Consider the following 14496-nt stretch of genomic DNA (forward strand, 5'->3'; position numbering starts at 1 on the left):
GTCGCAGCCCAATTTGAAAACTGAACAATGTGTGCGGCCCACCCATACCTTTAATTACAACTATATGATGCACACACAGGACTATAATTATCTTTTACCAGACATATTATTCATTTTATAGCTAAAATAATTGTTTATGAACATAGGCATATGCAGTGAAAATCTAATAACATACACATTCAAGCGTAACAATTTGCAAATTAACCAATGTAAAAAAACATGAAGTGCAAATAGTGGATTGTTAAAAATATATTCTTACTGGCTGTATAACTGAGCACAACAAGAATATCAGGGAGAAGACAAACACAGCAGAGCAGAGAAGCTGTGGAGGAGCTGCGTGACTGCCTTTACAACACTGACTGGGACATTTTTAGAACTGCTTCTAACAGCCTGGACGAATATACAGATGCTGTGACGTCTATTGACACACACCAAATACATAACACATACACATATTGACATACACCAAATACATACCACATACACATATTGATATACCACATATATTCCTTATACCTTTTTATTACATTCTGTTGATGCACGGTCAACACTTTATATCACACATCCCAGCTCCCTGCTTCACTACACACACAGATAATGAGTAGACCTTGGCCTACAATCTCTCCCCCACAACACACTCAGGCAGCTGCTCTGAGAAAGCAACATTATCACCTCTGGTAACCAAGACAACGGATGCACGTACGATGTCTTCATCACGCGACATTCCAAGAGGATGAGGCACTGTCCCGTCTAGATGCAGTGGCCTCCATCTAGTTTGACCAATCCAAGAAGAGCCCCTGTCACGCCCAATATAACAATATATAACCTATGTGCGCACTCTGTTTAAGCGCCTCTTTTCCTGTGCAGTCTCCTGCATAGAACTAGAGACCCATGCATGTTCAATTGCTGGACACCGCGTTTTCCTGACCTGTGACCTCTGAATAAACTTGCTTAATTTCAACTTGAGAACGATGACTCCTCTCCTTTGATTTCCAGCCGCAACACGTCCTACATCAGCTTCTGTGAAGACAGTTGTATTCCGACACGCACCAGGGTGTGTTATAACAACGACAAGCCCTGGTTCACAGCAAAGCTCAAACAGCTTCGTTTGGAGAAAGAGGTGGCCTTCAAGAGTGGGGACATGGATAGGTTCAGACTGATTAAATACTCGTTTGGCAAGGAGATTAAGGAGGCCAAACGACAGTATTCAAAGAAACTGGAACAACAGTTTGCAGCCAACGACTCCTCGTCTGTCTGGAAGGGCCTTCGAGTGATCACCGGCTGCAAAACCAAATCCCCCCACTCTGTGGAAGTGTTGAGACTTGCAAACGAACTGAATGACTTCTACTCTAGATTCGATAGACACTCTCAAACCCCCCCCGCATTTATCACATCTCTTCTCCCCAGCCTGGACAAAGACTATAGCCCCCCCCACAAAATGGCCCCAGACTGACCCATCCCCTCCATCCCCCCCATCACACATCCATTCCCCCAATCACACCCTATCACACGTCTCTCAATTCAGGAGACAGATGTAAATAAGCTCCTGAAGAGACTGAACCCCCGTAAGGGAGCTGGACCAGACGCTGTCTCGCCCTCAACACTAAGGCACTGTGCGGATCAGCTTTCTCCAGTATTCACGGACATCTTCAACACCTCACTGGCTGAATGTGTTGTACCCGCCTGCCTTAAAACATCCACCATCATCCCCGTTCCCAAGAAGCAGAGGATCACAGGTCTTAATGACTACAGACCAGTCGCCCTGACCTCCGTAGTGATGAAGACCTTTGAGCGCCTCATGCTGAACCACCTCAAGACCATAACCAACCACCTCCTCGACCCGCTGCAGTTTGCCTACAGAGCCAACAGGTCTGTAGACGACACAGTCAACATGGGACTCCACTTAATCCTCCAGCACCTCGACTCCCCTGGCACTTACGTCAGGATCCTGTTTGTGGACTTCAGCTCCTCATTCAACGCCATCTCCCCAGCTCTTCTCCAGGACAAGCTGACACAGCTGAGCGTGCCTGAGCCCACCTGTAGGTGGATCACTAACTTCCTGACCGACAGGAAGCAGCGCGTGAGGCTTGGGAAGCTTGTCTCTGACACCCGGACCATCAGCACTGGAGCCCCACAGGGTTGTGTGCTCTCTCCTCTCCTCTTCTCCCTCTACACGAACAACTGCACCTCCAGCCATCCCTCTGTAAAACTTCTGAAGTTTGCTGACGACACAACCCTTATTGGATTAATTTCCAATGGGGACGAGGCTGCCTACAGAGAGGAAGTAAACAGCCTGGCCTCCTGGTGCAGCCAGAACCACCTGGAGCTGAACGCTTTAAAAACTGTAGAGATGGTAGCAGATTTCAGGAGGAGCCCAGCTCAAACCGTCCCTCTCACCATGTGCAACTCCCCAGTTAAAACAGTGGAGTCATTCAGATTCCTGGGGACGATCATCGCACAGGACCTGAGATGGGCGGAGAACATCACCTCCATCATCAAGAAGGCCCAGCAAAGGATGTTCTTCCTGCGGCAACTGAGGAAATTCAGCATGCCGCGGAAAGTGATGGTTGACTTCTACACAGCCATCATTGAGTCCATCCTCACCTCATCCATCACCGTCTGGTTCGCTGCCTCCACTGCCAAGGACAAGGGCAGACTGCAGCGGATCATTCGGTCAGCTGAGAAGGTCATCGGCTGTGACCTGCCGGCTCTCATAGATCTGTTCCACTCCAGGACCAGTAAGAGAGCAGGCAAAATCATTGCTGATCCTTCCCGTCCCGCTCACCACCTGTTCCAGAGACTCCCGTCCGGAAAAAGGTTCCGGGCCATCAGGACTAAAACCTCGCGTCACCTGAACAGTTTTTTCCCCATGGCAGTGGGGCTCACAAACAAGCCCCCTGCATCACACTGACTCCGCATCACACTGACTCTGCTGTGTGTGTTTGTGTTTGTTTTGTGTTTTTTAATTTGTTGTTTGTAAAGTGCACCAACCACACCAAGGCAATTTCCTGTATTTGCAAATATACATGGCAATAAAAATAATTCTGATTCTGATTCTGATTCTGATCTGATTTAAGGCGCAACCAAATATACTTAAGGCACTTAAGGCCCCCTGATAAACTGACACTGAACTACACTAAAGCTGGAATTCCTCTAGTCTGACACCTCAAGCAGTTTATCTCGATATACTTGATATTGAATTACATATCGCGTGATGTGACATTGTGTCGCCTGTAACTCACCCAATGAGCTGGCTCAGATGCTCTACCGGCGTATTTTTAAAAGATGATAGAGGCTCGGATAAATATTGTCCATGTTTTTAAATGGCTGTGGCACACTTTACATGGTCCCAGGGTCTTGTTAGCTAGCATCTCAGCACACAGCCCACACACAGGCTTGGGGGTTTTCCTCTTTGATGGATTCAGTTGGACTTTCTGGTTCTCCTTCGTCATTAGCAGCTTTCCTCTGCTCGATCTTGCTCGACACAGCACAAAACAGAGTTCTCCCTCATCTATGATTCCCCACTAATGATGCATTTAAGTGTTAATGTGATAGTCAGCAAAAACAAGGACACCTGCTATATAGGTCAGATACAATAAGAACAACGTTGAATTTATATCTCATGTCTTTGTTTCATTAACTGTGATGATTATTATTTTTTTTAATCATTCATAATTTTTTTGTGGTAATCAACACTTACTTACAAATCTGAAACTTTTTTATCTATTTATTTACTGATGACCTCTCACGGCTCACCTGTAGTGGCTTCACGGCCCACCAGGGGGCCGCGGCCCACACTTTGGGAATGACTGCTCGCGATGATGTGTTAAGCTCGCCATAACCATCCGTTCCACGGTTTTCTCTAATTTTTATGTGAGTGCTATTGGTCTATAACTTGATGGATTTGATCGATCTTTTCCTGGTTTAATTATTGGAACTATTACTGACTGCTTCCAACTTTTTGGGATTTTACCTGTATCCCATATCTTATTAAATAATCTTAATACTACTTCGAGTGTGCCTTCACTGAGGCTGTTAAAGGATATTATCTAACATCCTGTAACATATTTCATCTTTCCCTGGGCATGTTTGCTGTGCTTTAGAAATGGCTCTCTCCAGGTCAAAATTACTGAAAGGTAAATCCAGGTCCTCCTCTGTTAAATCACTTTTATGTACTATGTCTGGATTGAGTTCTAGAGGGTTTACTCTGCATTGTTTAGCTTTTTCTGATGAAAGAATCTTAACAAATGTTTTTGCTAAAAGTTCGGCCTCTTCTGCATTATTGCATTTATGTTATCACTCGTATACTGGTATTTCAAAATGTTTCTTCATGCAATTCATTTTCCTAATCATTCCCCATATGTTTGACAGTTGTGTTTCTCTCCCAATTATATCACAGTATTGCCTCCAGCATGTTCGTTTGACACTCAAATTGTTTTCTGGACTATTGCTTGCACTTTTTCGTATTTAATAAATGCATCCCTTGTTTGGTGAGCCTTTAATTTTCTAAATGCTTTATTTCTCATCTTAATTGCTTCTTTCATGGTACAATCTTCATTCCACCAAGGCACACTTACAGGAAATGTCTTGTTTTTTGCTTGTCTTACACTTGGATGAATTTCTCCTCATCCACTGACCTCAACCATGTCAAACTGTATCAAATGGGTCCCAAGACATTGACAATGAAGACATAAGATTACCGTGACTTTTCGTCAAACGCCATATGAATGGCGTGGCATTAAAGTTCATCAACTCGCCGTGAAACACGAAATTGCTGTAACTTCAGTGTTCATGATTCTATCTCTCTCAAACTACATGTGTGTAACAACAGCCCCCCCCTGAAGATATTCATATGGTTTTAAGAAATGGGCGTGGCAAAAAAACTGACCAGCGCCCCCTATAGGGCAGCCCCGGCACTACGATGGCCGACATTTATACAAATCTATCGGGACATGTGTCGTTTCATAACAAACAAAAAAATATCTTGGATAGGTATGCTTGACCAAACAGGGAGGCCGCCATTTTGGATTAAGTGGCCATTTTTTTTCCATATTCCACATTTTTACTTGATGCACTTGTCCCAGGGCTTTCATCAGATTAACTTCAAATTAAGATCAGTGCCATCACAACAAGATGGAGATAAAAAGTGATTAAGAGATTGACCTTTCGTCACACCGTGTGACCGTGGCGTGGCGTCTTGAGTTTGATTAAACGCCATCAAAACACGAGGTTCTGTATCTCGGACATACATTGTCCAATCGAGTCCAAACTAGACATGTAAGACAAGGGTGCCATCCTGATGACATCTACACAGAAATTATGACTTGAAATTACAGCGCCCCCTGGTGGCTACAGGAAGTGACATGTTTTATTCTTTGATGAACTGCTCCTGACTGCTTTAAGATATACAGCTCAAATGAGCTCAGTCAAGTCATTGAATCAAGGTCAGAATTGTGACATTTCCTCAAACCATTTAAACATTGAGGTGCGGCGAAGGATCATCCTTCGCCAAAGGACACGATGTTTTCATAAGTCCACTGTGCATTGTCCTATCACTACCAAACTTCTGTCACATGATAAGAGTCCAAGCCTGAACAGCTCTATGTGTCAATATTTCCTCAGTGTCATAGCGCCACCTACTGATTATCCATGAAACAGGAAGTACTTTGTTAATCCACACTGCCTTATCCAACCGGCTCCAAACTTCTGACCTATGATCACAATCCTGATCTGAACAGCTCCATATATAAACATTAGTTCAGGGTCATAGCGCCACCTACTGATCAGTGTGAAAATTACATTGTGGTAAAATTTTCCAATTGACACGAAACTGCTCACGCTACATCAGAGCGGCTACTTGAACAGATCTATAAGTCTGTGTGTAATAATAGTGATGGCGCCACCTACTGGCAAACCTACTGCCGCAGAGCGCAAAACGCATGCAACGTGGAGAAGTGCATGCTCGATCGATGATGTGCGCTTGGTCATCGATCGCTCTCTCCACCGACCGCAACAGGCTTCAACGTGCGGGTGATCGGGCCCGCAAGTGCTACAACGTAGCCCTAGTTATTATTATTATTTCCCTTTGGGGGGCTTTTTCAGGGTCTAGACATGCTCAAAAAGTTATGAAACTTTGCAGGAAATTCAAGGTCTGCGGATATTTTAGTATTCTGGAGTAATTGGAATTGGGCGTGGCAAAATGGCTCTACAGCGCCCCCTGGAACCAGCCCCTAGGTTTCCACATAACGGATTTTCATCAAAATCTGGATATAGGTGTATCGTGACCAGTCATGAAAAAAAGTCTCATGGAGCATTATGAAAAACGCAACAGGAAGTCCGCCATTTTGCTTTTAGTGGCCATTTTGGCAATATCCCACATTTTTACTTTTACGTACTTGTCCCAGGGCTTTCATCAGATCAACTTCAAATTCAGATGAGTGTCATCACAACAAGATGGAGATAAAAAATGATTGAGGGATTTTTTTTTTATCACACCGTGTGACCGTGGCATGGCGTTAAAAATTGGTTACACGCCATCAAAACACGGGCATCTGTATCTCGGACATACATGTTCCAATCAAGTCCAAACTAGACATGTAAGACAATAGTCCCCGCCTGATGACATCTATGCATAAATGATGACTTAAAACCGCAGCGCCCCCTGGTGGCAACAGGAAATGTCTTGTTTTTTGCTTGTCCTACACTTGGATGAATTTCTCCTCATCCACTGACCTCAACCATGTCAAACTGTATCAAATGGGTCCCAAGACATTGACAATGAAGACATAAGATTACCGTGACTTTTCGTCAAACGCCATATGAATGGCGTGGCATTAAAGTTCATCAACTCGCCGTGAAACACGAAATTGCTGTAACTTCAGTGTTCATGATTCTATCTCTCTCAAACTACATGTGTGTAACAACAGCCCCCCCCTGAAGATATTCATATGGTTTTAAGAAATGGGCGTGGCAAAAAAACTGACCAGCGCCCCCTATAGGGCAACCCCGGCACTACGATGGCCGACATTTATACAAATCTATCGGGACATGTGTCGTTTCATAACAAACAAAAAAATATCTTGGATAGGTATGCTTGACCAAACAGGGAGGCCGCCATTTTGGATTAAGTGGCCATTTTTTTTCCATATTCCACATTTTTACTTGATGCACTTGTCCCAGGGCTTTCATCAGATTAACTTCAAATTAAGATCAGTGCCATCACAACAAGATGGAGATAAAAAGTGATTAAGAGATTGACCTTTCGTCACACCGTGTGACCGTGGCGTGGCGTCTTGAGTTTGATTAAACGCCATCAAAACACGAGGTTCTGTATCTCGGACATACATTGTCCAATCGAGTCCAAACTAGACATGTAAGACAAGGGTGCCATCCTGATGACATCTACACAGAAATTATGACTTGAAATTACAGCGCCCCCTGGTGGCTACAGGAAGTGACATGTTTTATACTTTGATGAACTGCTCCTGGCTGATTTACAATATACAGCTCAAATCAGATCAGTCAAGTCATTAGATCATGGTCAGAATTGTGACGTTTCCTCAAACCGTGTAAACATTGATGTGCGGCGAAGGATTTTCCTTCGCCAAAGGACACGATGTTATCATAACTCCACTGTGCATTGTCCTATCACTACAAAACTTCTGTCACATGGTCAGAGTCCAAGCCTGAACAGCTCTATGTGTCAATATTTCCTCAGTGTCATAGCACCACCTACTGATTCGCCAGGAAACAGGAAGTACTTTGTTAATCCACTCTGCATTATCCAACCGGCTCCAAACTACTGACCTATGATCACAATCCTGAATAGAACAGCTCCATATATGAATATTAGTTCAGGATCATAGCGCCACCTATTGATCAGTGTGAAAATTAAGTTGCGGAAACATTGTCCAATTGACACAAAATTTCTCACGCTACATCAGAGCGCCTACTTGAACAGATCTATATGTCTGTGCGTAATAATAGTGATGGCGCCACCTACTGGCAAACCTACTGCCGCAGAGCGCAAAACGCATGCAACGTGGAGAAGTGCATGCTCGATCGATGATGTGCGCTTGGTCATCGATCGCTCTCTCCACCGACTGCAACAGGCTTCAACGTGCGGGTGCTCGGGCCCGCAAGTGCTACAACGTAGCCCTAGTTATTATTATTATTAGGGCCCGAGCACCGAATGGTGAGAGGCCCTATTGAATCTGTAAGGATTTTTATTATTATTATTATTATTATTATTATTATTATTATTATTATTATTATTATTTCCCTTTGGGGGGCTTTTTCAGGGTCTAGACATGCTCAAAAAGTTATGAAACTTTGCAGGAAATTCAAGGTCTGCGGATATTTTAGTATTCTGGAGTAATTGGAATTGGGCGTGGCAAAATGGCTCTACAGCGCCCCCTGGAACCAGCCCCTAGGTTTCCACATAACGGATTTTCATCAAAATCTGGATATAGGTGTATCGTGACCAGTCATGAAAAAAAGTCTCATGGAGCATTATGAAAAACGCAACAGGAAGTCCGCCATTTTGCTTTTAGTGGCCATTTTGGCAATATCCCACATTTTTACTTTTACGTACTTGTCCCAGGGCTTTCATCAGATCAACTTCAAATTCAGATGAGTGTCATCACAACAAGATGGAGATAAAAAATGATTGAGGGATTTTTTTTTTATCACACCGTGTGACCGTGGCATGGCGTTAAAAATTGGTTACACGCCATCAAAACACGGGCATCTGTATCTCGGACATACATGTTCCAATCAAGTCCAAACTAGACATGTAAGACAATAGTCCCCGCCTGATGACATCTAAGCATAAATGATGACTTAAAACCGCAGCGCCCCCTGGTGGCAACAGGAAATGTCTTGTTTTTTGCTTGTCTTACACTTGGATGAATTTCTCCTCATCCACTGACCTCAACCATGTCAAACTGTATCAAATGGGTCCCAAGACATTGACAATGAAGACATAAGATTACCGTGACTTTTCGTCAAACGCCATATGAATGGCGTGGCATTAAAGTTCATCAACTCGCCGTGAAATACGAAATTGCTGTAACTTCAGTGTTCATGATTCTATCTCTCTCAAACTACATGTGTGTAACAACAGCCCCCCCCTGAAGATATTCATATGGTTTTAAGAAATGGGCGTGGCAAAAAAACTGACCAGCGCCCCCTATAGGGCAACCCCGGCACTACGATGGCCGACATTTATACAAATCTATCGGGACATGTGTCGTTTCATAACAAACAAAAAAATATCTTGGATAGGTATGCTTGACCAAACAGGGAGGCCGCCATTTTGGATTAAGTGGCCATTTTTTTTCCATATTCCACATTTTTACTTGATGCACTTGTCCCAGGGCTTTCATCAGATTAACTTCAAATTAAGATCAGTGCCATCACAACAAGATGGAGATAAAAAGTGATTAAGAGATTGACCTTTCGTCACACCGTGTGACCGTGGCGTGGCGTCTTGAGTTTGATTAAACGCCATCAAAACACGAGGTTCTGTATCTCGGACATACATTGTCCAATCGAGTCCAAACTAGACATGTAAGACAAGGGTGCCATCCTGATGACATCTACACAGAAATTATGACTTGAAATTACAGCGCCCCCTGGTGGCTACAGGAAGTGACATGTTTTATACTTTGATGAACTGCTCCTGGCTGCTTTAAGATATACAGCTCAAATGAGCTCAGTCAAGTCATTGAATCAAGGTCAGAATTGTGACATTTCCTCAAACCATGTAAACATTGATGTTTGGCGAAGGATCATCCTTCGCCAAAGGACACGATGTTTTCATAATTCCACTGTGCATTGTCCTATCACTACCAAACTTCTGTCACATGATAAGAGTACAAGCCTGAACAGCTCTATGTGTCAATATTTCCTCAGTGTCATAGCGCCACCTACTGATTCGCCAGGAAACAGGAAGTACTTTGTTAATCCACTCTGCATTATCCAACCGGCTCCAAACTACTGACCTATGATCACAATACTGATCTGAACAGCTCCACATATAAATATTAGTTCAGGGTCATAGCGCCACCTACTGATCAGTGTGAAAATTAAGTTGTGTTAACATTGTCCAATTGACACAAAATTGCTCACGCTACATCAGAGCGCCTACATGAACAGATATATATGTCTGTGCGTAATAATAGTGATGGCGCCACCTACTGGCAAACCTACTGCCGCAGAGCGCAAAACGCATGCAACGTGGAGAAGTGCATGCTCGATCGATGATGTGCGCTTGGTCATCGATCGCTCTCTCCACCGACCGCAACAGGCTTCAACGTGCGGGTGCTCGGGCCCGCAAGTGCTACAACGTAGCCCTAGTTAGGGCCCGAGCACCGAATGGTGAGAGGCCCTATTGAATCTGTAAGGATTTTTATTTATTAGGGCCCGAGCACCGAATGGTGAGAGGCCCTATTGAATCTGTAAGGATTTTTATTATTATTATTATTATTATTATTATTATTTCCCTTTGGGGGGCTTTTTCAGGGTCTAGACATGCTCAAAAAGTTATGAAACTTTGCAGGAAATTCAAGGTCTGCGGATATTTTAGTATTCTGGAGTAATTGGAATTGGGCGTGGCAAAATGGCTCTACAGCGCCCCCTGGAACCAGCCCCTAGGTTTCCACATAACGGATTTTCATCAAAATCTGGATATAGGTGTATCGTGACCAGTCATGAAAAAAAGTCTCATGGAGCATTATGAAAAACGCAACAGGAAGTCCGCCATTTTGCTTTTAGTGGCCATTTTGGCAATATCCCACATTTTTACTTTTACGTACTTGTCCCAGGGCTTTCATCAGATCAACTTCAAATTCAGATGAGTGTCATCACAACAAGATGGAGATAAAAAGTGATTGAGGGATTTTTTTTTTATCACACCGTGTGACCGTGGCATGGCGTTAAAAATTGGTTACACGCCATCAAAACACGGGCATCTGTATCTCGGACATACATGTTCCAATCAAGTCCAAACTAGACATGTAAGACAATAGTCCCCGCCTGATGACATCTATGCATAAATGATGACTTAAAACCGCAGCGCCCCCTGGTGGCAACAGGAAATGTCTTGTTTTTTGCTTGTCTTACACTTGGATGAATTTCTCCTCATCCACTGACCTCAACCATGTCAAACTGTATCAAATGGGTCCCAAGACATTGACAATGAAGACATAAGATTACCGTGACTTTTCGTCAAACGCCATATGAATGGCGTGGCATTAAAGTTCATCAACTCGCCGTGAAACACGAAATTGCTGTAACTTCAGTGTTCATGATTCTATCTCTCTCAAACTACATGTGTGTAACAACAGCCCCCCCCTGAAGATATTCATATGGTTTTAAGAAATGGGCGTGGCAAAAAAACTGACCAGCGCCCCCTATAGGGCAACCCCGGCACTACGATGGCCGACATTTATACAAATCTATCGGGACATGTGTCGTTTCATAACAAACAAAAAAATATCTTGGATAGGTATGCTTGACCAAACAGGGAGGCCGCCATTTTGGATTAAGTGGCCATTTTTTTTCCATATTCCACATTTTTACTTGATGCACTTGTCCCAGGGCTTTCATCAGATTAACTTCAAATTAAGATCAGTGCCATCACAACAAGATGGAGATAAAAAGTGATTAAGAGATTGACCTTTCGTCACACCGTGTGACCGTGGCGTGGCGTCTTGAGTTTGATTAAACGCCATCAAAACACGAGGTTCTGTATCTCGGACATACATTGTCCAATCGAGTCCAAACTAGACATGTAAGACAAGGGTGCCATCCTGATGACATCTACACAGAAATTATGACTTGAAATTACAGCGCCCCCTGGTGGCTACAGGAAGTGACATGTTTTATACTTTGATGAACTGCTCCTGGCTGCTTTAAGATATACAGCTCAAATGAGCTCAGTCAAGTCATTGAATCAAGGTCAGAATTGTGACATTTCCTCAAACCATGTAAACATTGATGTTTGGCGAAGGATCATCCTTCGCCAAAGGACACGATGTTTTCATAAGTCCACTGTGCATTGTCTTATCACTACCAAACTTCTGTCACATGATAAGAGTACAAGCCTGAACAGCTCTATGTGTCAATATTTCCTCAGTGTCATAGCGCCACCTACTGATTCGCCAGGAAACAGGAAGTACTTTGTTAATCCACTCTGCATTATCCAACCGGCTCCAAACTACTGACCTATGATCACAATACTGATCTGAACAGCTCCACATATAAATATTAGTTCAGGGTCATAGCGCCACCTACTGATCAGTGTGAAAATTCAGTTGTGTTAACATTGTCCAATTGACACAAAATTGCTCACGCTACATCAGAGCGCCTACATGAAGAGATCTATATGTCTGTGCGTAATAATAGTGATGGCGCCACCTACTGGCAAACCTACTGCCGCAGAGCGCAAAACGCATGCAACGTGGAGAAGTGCATGCTCGATCGATGATGTGCGCTTGGTCATCGATCGCTCTCTCCACCGACCGCAACAGGCTTCAACGTGCGGGTGCTCGGGCCCGCAAGTGCTACAACGTAGCCCTAGTTATTATTATTTCCCTTTGGGGGGCTTTTTCAGGGTCTAGACATGCTCAAAAAGTTATGAAACTTTGCAGGAAATTCAAGGTCTGCGGATATTTTAGTATTCTGGAGTAATTGGAATTGGGCGTGGCAAAATGGCTCTACAGCGCCCCCTGGAACCAGCCCCTAGGTTTCCACATAACGGATTTTCATCAAAATCTGGATATAGGTGTATCGTGACCAGTCATGAAAAAAAGTCTCATGGAGCATTATGAAAAACGCAACAGGAAGTCCGCCATTTTGCTTTTAGTGGCCATTTTGGCAATATCCCACATTTTTACTTTTACGTACTTGTCCCAGGGCTTTCATCAGATCAACTTCAAATTCAGATGAGTGTCATCACAACAAGATGGAGATAAAAAATGATTGAGGGATTTTTTTTTTATCACACCGTGTGACCGTGGCATGGCGTTAAAAATTGGTTACACGCCATCAAAACACGGGCATCTGTATCTCGGACATACATGTTCCAATCAAGTCCAAACTAGACATGTAAAACAATAGTCCCCGCCTGATGACATCTATGCATAAATGATGACTTAAAACCGCAGCGCCCCCTGGTGGCAACAGGAAATGTCTTGTTTTTTGCTTGTCTTACACTTGGATGAATTTCTCCTCATCCACTGACCTCAACCATGTCAAACTGTATCAAATGGGTCCCAAGACATTGACAATGAAGACATAAGATTACCGTGACTTTTCGTCAAACGCCATATGAATGGCGTGGCATTAAAGTTCATCAACTCGCCGTGAAACACGAAATTGCTGTAACTTCAGTGTTCATGATTCTATCTCTCTCAAACTACATGTGTGTAACAACAGCCCCCCCCTGAAGATATTCATATGGTTTTAAGAAATGGGCGTGGCAAAAAAACTGACCAGCGCCCCCTATAGGGCAACCCCGGCACTACGATGGCCGACATTTATACAAATCTATCGGGACATGTGTCGTTTCATAACAAACAAAAAAATATCTTGGATAGGTATGCTTGACCAAACAGGGAGGCCGCCATTTTGGATTAAGTGGCCATTTTTTTTCCATATTCCACATTTTTACTTGATGCACTTGTCCCAGGGCCTTCATCAGATTAACTTCAAATTAAGATCAGTGCCATCACAACAAGATGTAGATAAAAAGTGATTAAGAGATTGACCTTTCGTCACACCGTGTGACCGTGGCGTGGCGTCTTGAGTTTGATTAAACGCCATCAAAACAAGAGGTTCTGTATCTCGGACATACATTGTCCAATCGAGTCCAAACTAGACATGTAAGACAAGGGTGCCATCCTGATGACATCTACACAGAAATTATGACTTGAAATTACAGCGCCCCCTGGTGGCTACAGGAAGTGACATGTTTTATACTTTGATGAACTGCTCCTGGCTGCTTTAAGATATACAGCTCAAATGAGCTCAGTCAAGTCATTGAATCAAGGTCAGAATTGTGACATTTCCTCAAACCATGTAAACATTGATGTTTGGCGAAGGATCATCCTTCGCCAAAGGACACGATGTTTTCATAAGTCCACTGTGCATTGTCCTATCACTACCAAACTTCTGTCACATGATAAGAGTACAAGCCTGAACAGCTCTAAGTGTCAATATTTCCTCAGTGTCATAGCGCCACCTACTGATTCGCCAGGAAACAGGAAGTACTTTGTTAATCCACTCTGCATTATCCAACCGGCTCCAAACTACTGACCTATGATCACAATACTGATCTGAACAGCTCCACATATAAATATTAGTTCAGGGTCAGAGCGCCACCTACTGATCAGTGTGAAAATTAAGTTGTGTTAACATTGTCCGATTGACACAAAATTGCTCACGCTGTATCAGAGCGCCTACATGAACAGATATATATGTCTGTGCGTAATA

This window comes from Pleuronectes platessa, chromosome 20 (assembly GCF_947347685.1).
Source record: "Pleuronectes platessa chromosome 20, fPlePla1.1, whole genome shotgun sequence".
NCBI lineage: Eukaryota > Metazoa > Chordata > Actinopteri > Pleuronectiformes > Pleuronectidae > Pleuronectes > Pleuronectes platessa.